This window comes from Anabrus simplex, chromosome 8 (assembly GCF_040414725.1).
Source record: "Anabrus simplex isolate iqAnaSimp1 chromosome 8, ASM4041472v1, whole genome shotgun sequence".
Classification (NCBI taxonomy): Eukaryota; Metazoa; Arthropoda; class Insecta; order Orthoptera; family Tettigoniidae; genus Anabrus; species Anabrus simplex.
This window is the reverse complement of record NC_090272.1, coordinates 155,225,186-155,241,058: the sequence shown is the minus strand read 5'-3', so window position 1 is coordinate 155,241,058 and position 15,873 is coordinate 155,225,186. Positions and strand designations below refer to the sequence as shown.

The window sequence follows — 15,873 nt, the reverse complement described above, 5'->3', positions numbered from 1 at the left end:
TTTTACGTGGAATCTGATCAAGAGAGGCGTGAAATTTTATTTGTATTTCAAAAAATCCATATGCATTGTCTCGGATTCGAACTGCTGCCCGTGACCGAGCGAGAGGCTATGTGTTTTGGGCCACGTAGTATCAATTTGCAATCTGGGGATGGTGGGTTCGAACCCCTGTGTTAACAAACTTGTAAGTTGTTTTCCGTGGTGTACCGTCTTCACACCAGGTAAATTCTGGGGCTGTACCTTAATTAAAGCTACGGTCGCTTCCTTCCTAGTCCTTGCCGTTTTCTATCCCATGGTCGCAATAAGACCTGTCTGTGTCGGTACCATGTAAAATAAATAGAAAAAAAAAACAGCTTTCGTCTTGATGAGTATCCGGCGACACCATGGCTCGGCTATCACGCGCCAATAAGTAAGTAAATACATAAATAAATAAAGTATTCAGAAGAACCTCAACAGCTCCGCTATAAGCTGTCATAGATGGCCTAGACATCACTGAAGAGGTGTACTAGGAAAATGAGGAGTGGGGTAGTTTCTTTACCGAGCCAGACGTTGCTATGACATACCAGTCTATCAAGTCCACTGAAATGCAACCAGTAACCGACCCTATGAGCAACATTTTCACATCTTTCAGAACAGAAACTGGCTGCACAAGAAATGGCATTACAAACATCGCTCATACCTCTGTCACTTCATATTGGCAAAACCAAAGATAAGACTGAGGAATATCAATGAGAGTAATAAATTTGTTCTAGCCCACACTAAAAGATATAGTGCACTATAAACACCACACCTCGCCAATAAAGGCATGAAATTAATTAAAACAAATTATGTTGTTAACAATATCCATTTCCAGCATAGTCCTACTGTATAAAAAGCATAGTAATTCCAGAGTTTAGTAGCTGATGACCTTAGATGTTAGGCCCCTTTAAACAACAAGCATCATCATCATCACCAATTCCAGGGCCATATGAGTACCTTGGAAGCTGGATGGCAACGAACGTGCATACCTGGACATGGACATACCTGGTGAAAATCGGTGACTTTTCAAATTGCTTTATAGTGCACTCAACCCACGAAAACTGCACGTTGTAAGGTTTCACACGGTTAGAAAGGTGCTGCAGGCATTTCCATTTGAACTTCGCAAGAGTTGCGACAGTTCTTCAACAAGATTACTCCGTGAGAAAATGTACCATGGCGCTTGTTCTTAATTGGTTGGCGCAAAGGACAATAAGTTCTCAAGTTTATAGTTTGGTAAATTATCGCCTTTATTACCGGACCGCCCTGTTCCTCTAACTCAGGGTTTTCAAAAACGGCCATTGGTGGTTTTCGCTCTCTTTTTTTTGCACAAGCTTGTGCCGTAAGTCGTCATGTCCAGAGCTCGAAGGCCAGTCCTCTCGCCACGCCAGTTGTAATACGGTATTGAGTCGAAGTTGATACTGCAAGAATAATGTAGCAATCCCCTACTATGCGAAAACAAAACATTCGCAGACTTGTTGATGATGAAGACGACATACTTAGCAAAGTAGGGGCCTCCATGCTACGAACACCATAAAATTAGGCAATTTCGTCTATTGTGCTGAATGTGGAAGGGCTAAAGGGCCCAGAATGGTTTCAAATTATGAGTCCTGGATAGCTCTATCAAACTAAAAAACAAATTTCAAAAATCACTTCCGGCCTAAATGTAGTTCCGGAAATACAACCTAAAATTGCTTGTTTCTTTACTCGGTTTCTTTTTTTCATTCAAACATTCTTTAATGTGTTCCATGATTCAATACCCTAAGGCTTTTTTAACTTTTTGAAAAATGTCCACACCAAATGTACACTAGAGTCCCGTTAATCCGAACTGAAATATTCAATTTTTTAAAAGAGTCTCCTTATTGAAATGAAAGAACATATTATAGAATGAAGATTTACTTGCATTACTTGCATTTTATTAGTCATATTTTACTAGGATATTTTAATGTAAACATAATTACACATCATAAACCATCAATCGCTGGTCGTTTATCTTTACAAAGTCTCTTAGTTTATTTTGCCATAGTGATTGGAACCTACTCGAAGATGCAGTGTTAAACCATGGTCTCATAAACATCACATCAGTGGGCGTAGGAGCGGAGTGTTGCTCGACGTAGCGTACGGCAATTTCTAAGGCGGCCACGGCATCTGAATGTGACACTAGTTGTTAATTGTGGTCTTCTTCGTCGTCACTATGTTCCTCATCAACTCCAGATTCTTCCTCCCCATAGCTACAATTTCTTGGTCTGTTTGTAATTGATGACAGTCAGCTTCCATCCACTCGCTAATGTCATTTTATTTGTCGTTTTCTCCCCTACGGGTTCTTAACTGCCCTACTGTAATTTTATACAGAATGTTATTAATGTAACTGCTAAAGAACGGACATTTCAGATTACAGTATGTACTGTACTGTATTGTAGAAACTATTTTAATCAGACGGCTGAGGCGCTGGCCTTCTCACCCCAACTCGGCAGGTTCGATCCTGGTTCAGTCCGGTGGTATTTGAAGGTGCTCAATTACGTCAGCCTCGTGTACGTAGATTTACTGGCACGTAAAAGAAATCCTGCAGGAGAAAATCCCGGCACCTAGGCGTCTCCGGAAACCATAAAAGTACTTAGCGGGACGTAAAAACAATAACATTATCATTAGAAAATATTTTCCGGTTAATCCGAAAATTTCGTAATCCAAACAGAATCCGGTCCCAATTAGTTCGGATTAACGAGACTCTACTGTAGTTATAAGGACTTAAATGAAACTCTGCATTGACTCACATTAGCGCTCGTAGTGGTAGAAAAAGGCAAACTGCTAATCTAATCGACCGGATAACGATGATTAAGAAAATACCTTATAGGAATAAGTAAAGAATATATTTTCATATTTTATTATATTTTATTTACCTAAAATTAGTAGCTCATATCCCTAGGCTGTTCTCAATATTGAGTTTCTTGCCTCAAGGGCTAGAACTGCGGATTTTTGCATAGATGAGTACGGAACTACGGTGCTGCAATCAGGCGGAGGAATTATTCAACATGATTTCTCTGACCATCCGTGTTTACGTTACTCTGAAGAGGAGTTCAACTTATCAGAGACGATTTGTAATAACCAGCGTGGAAAGTAATTACAGCACTGTAAAGTGTCATTTTCCATACACTTTTGAATACGCCAAGAAGGCAATTACGTCACAGTCTGAAATAAATAATGCTCGCTAGGAGAACTCAGGATGTAAGAATAGCGGATTACAAATTCACACGTGTCGCCTGTAAGGTACGACTACCAACCAAAGTGAGATTTTCTAAATTTGTATCACATTCATTGCAGGCAAATAAAGAAACTGTGCATTTTTTCAAGCCCTGTAACACCCTTCTTTATGAAAATCCTTAGCCTGTTTACAGTCATTCGACCTGGTCAGGAATTGAATGAATGAGGTTCCATCTAGCGGTGAGGATAGGAATTGTGCCGGCTGACGAAACTTGTCGCATTCCTCTGGGGCAATAATTAATGACTGGGAGATGAAAGGAATGAAATTGGGGAATGTCGCTGGAATGAAGGATGACAGGGAAAACCGGAGTACCCGGAGTAAACTCTGTCCCGCCTCCACTTTGTCCTGCACAAATCTCACATGCAGTGACCGAGATCTGAACCACGGAATCCAGCGGTGAGAGACCTGCGCGCTTCCACCTGAGTCACGGTGGCCGCAGTACTAAATATTTACACTAGCAGACACCGGCAATGGCAGACGTAAGACAGAAGTCTTGAACTACATGTAGAGCGCATGTCAAACATGAAAACTTGGCGCAGTAATACGAATTCGCTCCGGTCCGCGTACCAAATATAACGTATGTAAATTTATGCTGTTTATATAAGAGAATATTGCACGCTTCTCAATCAGCCTATTTAAATATTGAAAAGGATCACTCGAACTCACAGCAACGAATCTGCAATACTGCATAATAGCAGCGCCAGGTCAGTGAGGCATCGTCATCATCATCATCATCATCATAGACTCGGCAAGCGTTCTTTTGCATAAATAAACAAGGAAATTCCAAAGGTGTTTGCAATGTGAGCCACATTTTCTACTTTGTTAGACCATCCTCATTGCCACTTTTCCAACGTATTTCATTCACATTCCCAAATAAATGCTTGGACGGTGTTTTAGTTTCAAGAGAGTAGTTCAAAAATAACACTTTCCAAACAAAACATATCGTACTAAAACAAACACCACAATAAATCAGTTGAATAAACAATAATAATAATAATAATAATAATAATAATAATAATAATAATAATAATAATAATAATAATAATAATGATGATGTTGTTGTCATTACGTCCCACTAACTACACATGACGGTTTTCGGGGACGCCGAGGTGATGGAAGTTTGCCCGGCAGGAGTTCTTTTAGGTTCCAGTAAATCTACCGACACTATATGAACACTTCAAATACCACCGGACTGAGCCAGGATCGACCCTGCCAAGTTGGGGTCAGAAGGCCAGCGCCTCAACAGTCTGAGCCACTCACCCCGGCATTGACTAGATGACATGTAGACATCGTACGGTAACCTATGAGATTTTTAGCACCTAGTTCCTAAGCCTCCTAAGTTGAGTGTGGAGTACATTAAAATAGAATACAGTATTTATAGTCTGTGTCAAATGGGAAGCATGTTTGGCCTCGAGAGGCTTTTCAGAATTGTCCAACCTAGCGACTGCTATGCTGTCGCGTTCTCCCACTCGTGCACACCGCGGAAAATTTCACTGCGCTAAATATTACTTTTCCAGGCCAGAAACTTTTTAGTTCATAAAAGCGAACCAACAAAAACGGTTTCCCATCTGTCACAGACTATAGTTTGAAGTCCATAATAAATACCACCAATCACTAGTTTACAGCACACTCAACGGACGAACAAGAAGCTACCTGGTGGGAGACAACAGCTTTCTTGTCCCATCCTCTGTCCTGTAAGGCTCAGTCGTTAATAGAACTCTGTACTGTGTTAGTGAGACACGTGATTTACTTGACGCGCTAAGTGACTGTGATTATAAAGTACACAGTAACAATTATCCATCACGGTTAAGTAGACCATTAAGCAATGAGTGTTTATTATTGATACTTATCGTTTTTTAAAGAAATCGTATGATAGGTACGTACGGAAGTATTGCAAACGATTTACGGACATTTCTATAGCCTACCATCAAAACCACATATCCGTGCTTTGTTTGAGAAGTGGTCATCATCGTCATCATAATCATCATTTCCCAACTCCAGTTTCCCGGGTGTGGTGTACAAGCGCTCGCCATCTCTTTTTGTCTTCATACATCTTCTGTTCCAGTACATCCTCCCATTTGTGTCCTCTCTCCTCCACATCTGACCTAACAATCTCTATCCAACGTTTTCTTGGTTTTCCCTGTGGTCTTCCTCCTACGAGATTAAGGTCAAAATATTTTCTGGCCGGTCTTTCCCTGTTCATTCTCATTATGTGCCCATACCACTGAACTCTGCGTTTCTTTATGACACTCAATACCAGCCACTTTCCTGTTCCCTTCATTTCAGACCTTGTCCTTTCTGGTAGTTTGGTTCATGGTTCTAATGAATCTCATTTCAGTGGCTTGGATTCTCCTGAAGTCTTTGTTTAGTAGGGTACATGTCTCTAAACCGTACGTGAGGATTGGTACGAAGTAAGTGTGGTACATGATTGTTTTCGCTTTTTGTGGTATTTTGCTGTCCCAGAGAAGATTTCTGACTGGACTGTAGAAGTTCGATTCTTTCTGTGTCCTGATGAGTACTTCCTGCCTAACAGTGTTGTCTTTCGAGATTGTGCAACCGAATCCATCATAAACAGAAAAAGGCATTGTAAAAAGAGGGTCTTAACAGACGAAAAACTTGAAGATATGCAAACCAGGCTTCACTTACCCAAAAAGTCTAGCCGTTTAGCAAAGGAGTGCGGTATCGTGTTCACTCCAGTGCCAAGAAGGCTTGAAATTCTGGAATTAGGACAGCGATAAGTGAAATAATAGAAGACAAATTACGATGCGTATCACAGAAGTGACAGCTGTCAGGTCTGCATAAATCGAGAATAGAAATTATTTTTTAGCAGCTGTTATGACATTAGTTAAGTTCAGAAAAGGAAAATCATTGCCTGCTTTTCATTCTTTCCTGGTTTTCACAGTAAATAGGCTATATCCTGATTTATTCTTGTTGAAGAGACCACCATCTACCTCCAGCGGGAATCTGCGATGGGTTTCTCTGGAAATACACCCAGCTTGCTGTGCGCGCCTCACTTGAATTCGCCATAAACTCTTGTTTGGTGATCATTGTATAACCTAAGAAAGGTGGTAAATTCGTCACGTAAAATAATAATAATAATAATAATAATAATAATAATAATAATAATAATAATAATAATAATAAACCGGTTTGTTGGTTGAATGGTCAGCGAACTAGCCTTCGGTTCAGAGGGCGCCGGGTTCAATGCTCGGTTTGGCCATGCATTTTAAAGTGTATGGTTAATTCCTTCAGCTCGGGGGCTGGGTGTTTGGAATCGTTATAATAAACATCTTCACAACGACCACCACAAAAATACTAAATAGTGAATACCACACGTAGGTCTGGCGTGCGAAAGGGCACTGGGCAGGAAAACTGAGCTTAATCCATATTAGTGCTAACTACATGTAGTTCGAATAATAATAATAATAATAATAATAATAATAATAATAATAATAATAATAATAATAATAATAATAATAATAATTGTACGTCCCACTAAACACTTTTACCCTTCTGGGGGACGCAGAGGAACCGAAAGTTTGATCCACACGAAAGTGGCATATTTGAGCACCTTGAAATACAACCAGACTGAACTGGGGTAAAATTCGTAAGTTTGGGCTCAGAAAACTAACGCTCCACCGTCTGAACAACCTATTCCAAACCCAAAAATTCTACAGACACGGGTCTCTTTCATTTAAGCAGCGAAAATCCATAGCCTGTTTCCAGTCATTCGACCGGGTCAGGAATGGAATGAATGAAGCCCCCATCTAGCGGCGAGGATAGGAATTGTGCCGGCTGCCCAAGCCTGTCATACTCCTCTAGGGCAATGATTTATGAATGACAAGTGACATTAAATGATATTGGAGAGTGTCGCTGGAATGAATTATGACAGGAAAAACCGGAGTACTCGGAGAAAAACCTGTCCCACCTCCGCTTTGTCCAGCACAAATCTCACATGGAGTGACCGGGATTTGAACCACGGAATCCAGCGGTGAGAGGCCGGCGCGCTGCCGTCTGAGCCACGGAGGCTCCCTATTTAAGCAGTAATAATAATAATAATAATAATAATAATAATAATAATAATAATAATAATCGTATGGGTTCAGCTATCGTATACAGGCATTTTGATTTGACGCCATCTACGTTGTTTCTGCGTCAATTTCGACATTCCATTTTACTGGTGGTTGTGGTGCTGATGATGGTCACTGTTTCAAGAGAAAGTACAACTTAGCAACCGTCCTCTGTTAACACTAATCGGAAGGTAAGTGGAAGAGTTCCAACGCTTCAAGAAATGAAGGTATCGGCAAAAGAAAGACAAGGGCCATGGAAGGCATGGAAATGAAAGACCACTTAGTCCTGGCGACCTAATAACATCGAGGTCGGGAAATAAGAAAAGTGGTCCAGGGGATGTCGGATAGGAGAGATGAAAGTGAGGAGCCTGGCAAAAGTAAGTGCAAGCAATGCCAGGACTCAGCTAATGGCCCCATGGTCACCAACGCACGCTCCCGAGTTAAGAGGCGCTGGGCCTCTTTCATTAGTCTCTCACGACAGGCAGGGGATACCTTGCGTCTTACTCTATGGCCCCCAACCGCAGGGTTGGTGATAACTGTTTTAAGAGGAAGTACAATTGGGAAACCAGCCTCTATTAACACTAATCAGAAGGGGAAAATGGAAAGTTTCAGACACTTTGAAAAATGAAGGTATCGGCCAAAGAAAGACAACGGCGATGAATGGTGTGAAAATGAATGACTCCCTAGGCCTCGACACCTAACACTGCCGGGGTCAGGAAAGAGCACGTGTTGACCAAGACAGGTCGGATAGGTTAGATGAAAGTGAGAAACCTGGCACAAGTAAGTAGAAGCAATGGCAAGACTCAGCTAAGGGCCCTGTAGTGGCCAATCCACGCTCCAAAATTTAGAACCCTTGCGGCCACTTTTTAGTCGCCTCTTCCGACAGGCAGGGGATACCGTAGATTTTATTCTACCTCCCCCACCGACACGGGGATTCCGTTTTACTTACCCAGATAACAGAGTTAACTGGATCTCTCTTGCGCGATCAATGGCGGAGCTTTAACTAATTTGAAACTCTAGAGGTCTGTTACATGCCGACATCGTACGGTAGACTATGGAGTGTCGAATAGAATAATTTTCCGCCTATTAAAAATCCAAGGAACTCTGGCGGATTTGAACCCGCGAACTTGGGATCCGAAGCCCTGCCACTGACCCACAAAAAGAGAAGCACATCATTGTGCCAACAGACTAACCTTAAACGTAAAAGACGCGTGTTTATAGAACTATGTTAGGTGGCCGAAGCCACTTTATATGCACTCTACCAACTGGCATTGTTCGCACGTGTTTGTACCAGCAATCATTCTCACTATTTTCATGTCTGTTACTTCCAGCTTATGAGCAAGATATCCTGAGTTCAGCTAGCTTTCACTCCCGTACAGCAAAGTCAATCTCAAATAAGAGCGTCATAAAGATAACTTCTTTCTTACAGAATACCCTTGATCACAATTGCGCTTTCATTGCACTGCCTTTATTCAATTTTACTTACTATAGCCTACTACCATCCTGAGTTCTGGGAGAATCAACATCCTGAGTACTTGAAGTCACCCACCTGTTCCAGTTTCACAGTCCTTATCGGACATTTAATCCCCTTAGGTTCCTTACCAATTGGCATCGCTATGATTTCTGAAAGATTAATTTTGATATCATACACGCTGCATAGCTTCACAATTTCCAAGATACAATTATAATACTCATATTATTATTATTATTATTATTATTATTATTATTATTATTATTATTATTATTATTATTATTGTCCAGCTCCTTGGCAGACTTGTCAGCGTCGAGGCCTTCGGTTCAGAGGTCCCAAGATCGGTTCCCGGTGGGGTCGACGATTTTAACCGTTTGCTTAATTCTTCTCACTCGAGGGCGGGGTATTTGAGTTTCCCTCGATATACTTCTCTTCATAGACATACAACACACCACAGACACACGCAATAGTAAATATATCCCTCCACAAGGGGCTGGGTGCCACGAAGGGCATCGTGCCGTAAACCTCGGCCAAGCCCACATGTGCTATAGAGTTCGCACCCACGACCCCATGGGAGTGTGGAATGTAGTTACAGAAAGATTTTTATTATTATTATTATTATTATTATTATTATTATTATTACTATAGTAAGGTATTTCATCATAGAATCTTTCTTTCTTACTCCGTTTACCCTCCAGGGCTGGTGTTTTTCCTGAACTCAGCGACGGATCCCACCTCTATCGCCTCAAGGACACTGTCCTGGAGCGTGGAACTTTGGGTCGGAGGATACAACTAAGAAGAAGGACCAGTACCTCGCCCAGACGTTCTCACCTACTGTGCTAAACAGGGACCTTGTGGCTGATGGGAAGATCGGAAGGGATAGACAAGGAAGAGGGAAGGAAGCTGCCGTGGCTTTAAGTTAGGTACCAATAAATAATAATAATGTTATTTGCTTTACGTCCCACTAACTCGTTTTACGATTTTCGGAGACGCCGAGGTGCCAAGTCGCGCAGGAGTTCTTTTGCATGCCAGTAAATCTACCAACACGAGGCTGACGTATTTGAGCACCTTCAAATACCACCGGACTGGGTGAGGATCGAACCTGCCAAGTTGGGGTCAGAAGGCCAGCGCCTCAACCGTCTGAGACACGCAGCCCGGCAAGTTAGGTACCATCCCGGCATTTGCCTGGAGAAGATGTGAGAAACCATGGAAAACCACTTCGTGGATGACTACGGTGGGAATCGAACCCCCTCTACTCAGTTGACCAACCGAGGTTGATTAGATCCGTTCCTGCCCTTGTACCACTTTTCAAATTTCGTGGCTGAGCCGAGAATTGAACCCAGGCCTTCGGGGGTGGCAGCTAATCCTACTAACGACTACATTACAGAGGCGGACCTATCATAGAATCTACTCCATAAAATAAAATATTGCTATCAGTGTATAATATTATTATTAATAATAAAGCATGATATACCTTCTCTTGCCGAAGGTCGGAGAATCCCCTTCGGCTTGCCTTTAATCGTGACGCCCGCCGTCTTGACGTTCCACGAGAGTGACACTGGGGACCACACTACCACAGCAAATGACTACACGAAAATACCGGCTCGTCATTGATGGCCCGTGTCTATATAACAAGGTAGACGGCAGCGTCCGCGCATGCGCGCAGCGAGGCGCCACTAGACACTACTATTTACTCGCATTTTAATAACAATCAGGGTCAGCTGAGTGTTCACTAAGCACAAAACATTGATATCCATATATTGTTGAAAAGTATAACTAACTGCAATTATGTAAATGGAAAGGGGTAAAATTAATATCTAGAAATGTGTTCGATAAGTAGGTCATAAATGATTACGAATGATCTAGGTTAGTCATGTAATAAATTGAATAGAATATAGAGCAGCTCCGGTGAGAGCAATTGTTCATATTACGTGTCCGGGGACAGAGGGATAACCATTTTGACTCATGTTCTTCTGGAGCATGCGGAGATAAGTTACGTATTCCATTCTTTCTTTCTTTCTTTCTTTCTTTCTTTCTTTCTTTCTCTTTTCTTAATCCGTTTAACCTCCAGGGTTGGTTTTTCTCTCGGACTCCGCGAGGGATTTCACCTCTACCGCCTCAGGAACAGTGTTCTGGAGTGTAAGACTTGGGGTCGGGGATACAACTTGGGAGGAGGACGAGTACCGCACCCAGGTAGCCTCACCTGCTATGCTGAACAGGGTCCTTGTGGCAGGGAGGGGAACATTGGAAGGGATAGACAGGGAAGAGGGAAGTAAGCGGCCGTGGCCTTAAGTTAGGTACCGTCGCGGCATTTGTCTGGAGGAGAAGTGGGAAACTACTTCGAGGATGGCTGAGGTGGAAATCGAACCCGGGTCTCCAAGAGTGGCGGCTAATCACACTAACCACTAGCTACACCACAGAACGTATTGCTCATATGTTTAAGACAGAGAGCATTGTATTCTTCTTCTTCTTCTTCTTCTTCTTCCTGATTTTCCCCCCGTTCGGCACTTGATGTTGATCTGGCCCACTATTATGGCCGGTTACCCTTCCTGACGCCGATCCTGTGTGGAGAGATGTATTTACTGTTGTGCGTTTCTGCAGTGGTTGACTGTGTGGTGTGTAGATTAAAAGGTGTGTATTAAGACGAACGCAATCACTTGGTCCCCGGACCAAAAGAATTAATTATACGCAGTTAAAATCCTCGGTCCGGCCGGGATTCAAAACCGCGGCCGAGCCGGAGATCAGTCGATGACTATTCTGCCAGACACTTAAGAAAGTTTACCAATTTTCAGTAAATACTTAATCAAATTTGCGTTTTAGTTTTTAATAATTATAATGATTGTAGTATTAATATTTAAATAATTATTTTGGTGAATGATTTTAATTCTTGCATCAACAGCATACTCTAAAGTAATAAATGCACACTGAGTGACTTAGCTGTGTGGTTTGGGTAACGTCTTGAATTCGGGAAATGGTGTGTTCGATCCCACTCTCGGCAGTCCTGAAGATGGTTTTCCGTTTGTTTGTTTTATTTACTTAAGATACCTTAACTTAATTAAAGCCCCCAGTCCTAGACATGTCCTGTCCCATCGTCGCCATAACACCTGTCTTAAGTCGGTGCGACGTAAAGCAAATAGCAATAATAAACTTTAATAAATTATTTCCGAAAATACTTTTCTTAATTGTTTCCTTACGTATTATTTTTTCTAATTTTTTAAAGTGTTATTCACGTTTTGAAAGTAAAATTACTGTGTCAACGGCCTACAGATTGTTATCTATATGCATAAAATACACTAACATGAAAAATGTAATGCTAAAATCTCCAGTAATAATTGCATTATGAAGAAAATCGTGTGTAAAGCTCTAAGTTGCAGAAAATGAGCAACAATCTTATTACCGAATGGGACGTAGCAAGTGACATACAGGGACATTTATGAACATGCCATTCAAAATAGTGGGACCTGACTTGATACGAGAACTGAACATGATTCAAAGGACAGCAGCACAGTTTGGATAATTTTGACAAAAGAGTGGTGTTAAATGTTGCAGACTTTGCTCTGGGAAGACTTGGAAGTAAGGAGAAGAGCTGCTCGACTAAGCGGAATGTTTGGAGCTGTCAGTGCAGGGATGGCGTGGAATGACTTTAGTAGACGAAAAAGCTTGAGTGGAGCTTTCAGGAGTAGCAAAAGTCATAAAATGAAGATAAAGCTGGAATTCAAGAGACAAATATTCATTTATAGAAAGAGGAATTAAGGACTGGAATAACTTATCAAGGGAGATGTTTGATAAATTTCCAACTTCTTTGAAATCGTTTACGTTCAGACTTGGACCCCTGATGTGACTCCCGGCAGAATCAGAGGTTTTAAACTTAAATGGTTAACTCCCACGACTTGGGGACTTAACATTTGTGCTGTCCCTAACATCTTTGAAATTCATAAACACACTCGGCACTATCCTCAATTAAACTAATACGCAGTTACCTATACACTGTAGATAGCATCCATTCTCGTCGGAGGTTCCACCATAACCGGGGTGTACCAGGCTAGCAATAGCCACACAAAATGGTAGTGGTAGCGGTGATGGTGGTGGCGGCGGTGGCGACGCGGCGGTGGCCATTGTTTTAAGAGGAAGTACAACTGGGTACCATCCTCTATTAACACTAATCAGAGAGATAAATATTTGAAGGGGTCCGACACATCGAATAATGAAGGTATCGGCCAAAAAAGACAAGAGTCACAGTATTTAAAATTATGACATTCAAAGTTTGCTGAGCCACCTTCTTCATTTATCTACTAAACCTACGACTCATAACTTATTTTTATTCTCTAGAGAGCGAAAGCGTTATACTCTCAGTGCTACGATGGTACACTGACTGACAGAGCAAATGCAACACCAAGAAGGAGTGGTTCGAAAGGAATGAAAGTTGGGGAAAAAACAGAGACGGCACGGACGAATAATTGATGTTTATTTCAAACCGATATGCAGGTTACACAATGCGCACGGCATCGACTCAGTAGGATGTAGGACCACCGCGAGCGGCGATGCACGCAGAAACACGTCGAGGTACAGAGTCAATAAGAGTGCGGATGGTGTCCTCAGGGATGGTTCTCCATTCTCTGTCAACCATTTGCCACAGTTGGTCATCCGTACGAGGCTGGGGCAGAGTTTGCAAACGGCGTCCAATGAGATCCCACACGTGTTCGATTGGTGAGAGATCCGGAGAGTACGCTCGCCACGGAAGCATCTGTACACCTCGTAGAGCCTGTTGAGAGATGCGAGCAGTGTGTGGGCGGGCATTATCCTGCTGAAACAGAGCATTGGGCAGCCCCTGAAGGTACGGGAGTGCCACCGGCCGCAGCACATGCTGCACGTAGCGGTGGGCATTTAACGTGCCTTGAATACGCACTAGAGGTGACGTGGAATCATACGCAATAGCGCCCCAAACCATGATGCCGCATTGTCTAGCGGTAGGGCGCTCCACAGTTACTGCCGGATTTGACCTTTCTCCACGCCGACGACACACTCGTCTGCGGTGACTATCACTGACAGAACAGAAGCGTGACTCATCGGAGAACACGACGTTCCGCCATTCCCTCATCCAAGTCGCTCTAGCCCGGCACCATGCCAGGCGTGCACGTCTATGCTGTGGAGTCAATGGTAGTCTTCTGAGCGAACGCCGGGAGTGCAGGCCTCCTTCAACCAATCGACGGGAAATTGTTCTGGTCGATATTGGAACAGCCAGGGTGTCTTGCACATGCTGAAGAATGGCGGTTGACGTGGCGTGCGGGGCTGCCACCACTTGGCGGCGGATGCGCCGATCCTCGCGTGCTGACGTCACTCGGGCTGCGCCTGGACCCCTCGCACGTGCCACATGTCCCTGCGCCAACCATCTTCGCCACAGGCACTGCACCGTGGACACATCCCCATGGGTATCGGCTGCGATTTGACGAAGCGACCAACCTGCCCTTCTCAGCCCGATCACCATACCCCTCGTAAAGTCGTCTGTCTGCTGGAAATGCCTCCGTTGACGGCGGCCTGGCATTCTTAACTATACACGTGTCCTGTGGCACACGACAACACGTTCTACAATGACTGTCGGCTGAGAAATCACGGTATGAAGTGGGCCATTCGCCAACGCCGTGTCCCATTTATCGTTCGCTACGTGCGTAGCACAGCGGCGCATTTCACATCATGAGCATACCTCAGTGACGTCAGTCTACCCTGCAATTGGCATAAAGTTCTGACCACTCCTTCTTGGTGTTGCATTTGCTCTGTCAGTCAGTGTATATAAGCGCACATTCGGCTAAACCACGCCTTTGGGACACCTTGCAGTCTCCTCTTATGACAGGCAGGGGATACCGTGGATGTTATTCTACCACCCCTCCCACAGGCGGTGTTACAAATAGAGGATTGTGGCAACATTTAATGAATTCGCAGAGGTTTGCAGACTGAACACTGAAAGGCATAACAGTCCATAATTAAGATGTATGTATGTATGTATGTATGTATGTATGTATGTATGTATGTATGTATGTATGTATGTATGTATGTATGTATTGTACCGGTTACGACCTGTACATGCCGTATTTTTTACTATTAATTGTACTTCACCGTCACGCAAGACATTCAGAGCAAACTTGGTTTGTTTACGTTCGGAGGAGCGAGCAGGCGAGCCAGCGACAGCTGTGTGTGACGTAGCTGCAGGGACAGGATAGACTACCCGCCTGACGCCACGTGTAGCCTGCATGGCTTCGTATGTTCTGGAACATTCGATTGAAATTTTTAAACTTCTGTAATAATAATCGCAGTGATTTGAGCGATACGTCATTTTGAAGAGGATAACATAAACGTCTAAAATTGTAAATCTCAAGAAAATACGTCAGAGAATTCACGAGATAGTCCGCTTCAAAGGAATCACGTTATTTGATGACGTAGGAGCCCTAAACTGAATATAAGCTGAGCTCACTAGACCCGATCAGACAGTCATAGCTGGGTGTCCAGCCTGACTCTCCACGCTGCAGTGTTCGTCGAAGTACTGACAGAGGCTACCTTCGAATATTCAAAGACTTCATGTAGGACTTAAACTCTGACAGTCGTGTTGTAATTATAAATTTTGCGCGGGTGAACTCTGATATATAACAAAGTCTTTATAATGAACACTGAGTCTATCAGTTGTTAAGTTGAACTTGTAATTTTTGCGTGTGATGAAGATCAAATTATTCAAACTCTTTATATAGTAGACTCGGATTATATCCGTCAAGTTGAACTTGCACATTTTGCGTGTGTTGGAACTCTGATTATGACAAGTCATGTATTGGACTTAGGTGACAACAGTCAAGTCGAACTTATATTCTGTGTGCATGTAGAAACTTCTCGATATAACTTAGTTTCGTTCTTGTGGAACTGAGTTTATTACCACGTTACCTGTGTGAAAATTAGTCTCCGAATCAATATTAATTTAAATGTGGCACTACTGCGATATACTAGGAACTGTGATACTTATTTTTTAAATCTCAGTCAGCAGAACTTAATCTCTGAACACATATTAATTTCAGTGTGAC

General features: G+C 42.8%; 1 protein-coding gene across 1 annotated transcript in view; it reads right to left on the bottom strand.

Moving 5' to 3' along the window:
• The window catches only part of LOC136879227 (sodium- and chloride-dependent GABA transporter 1), a 222,470-nt gene extending 212,079 nt beyond the window's left edge, over positions 1-10,391 (bottom strand). Inside the window, exon 1 of the mRNA XM_067153030.2 lies at positions 10,287-10,391. The gene's annotated coding sequence lies outside the window, so the exon portion shown is untranslated. The remainder of the gene's footprint in view (positions 1-10,286) is intronic.
• Between the last annotated feature and the right edge of the window lie 5,482 nt (positions 10,392-15,873).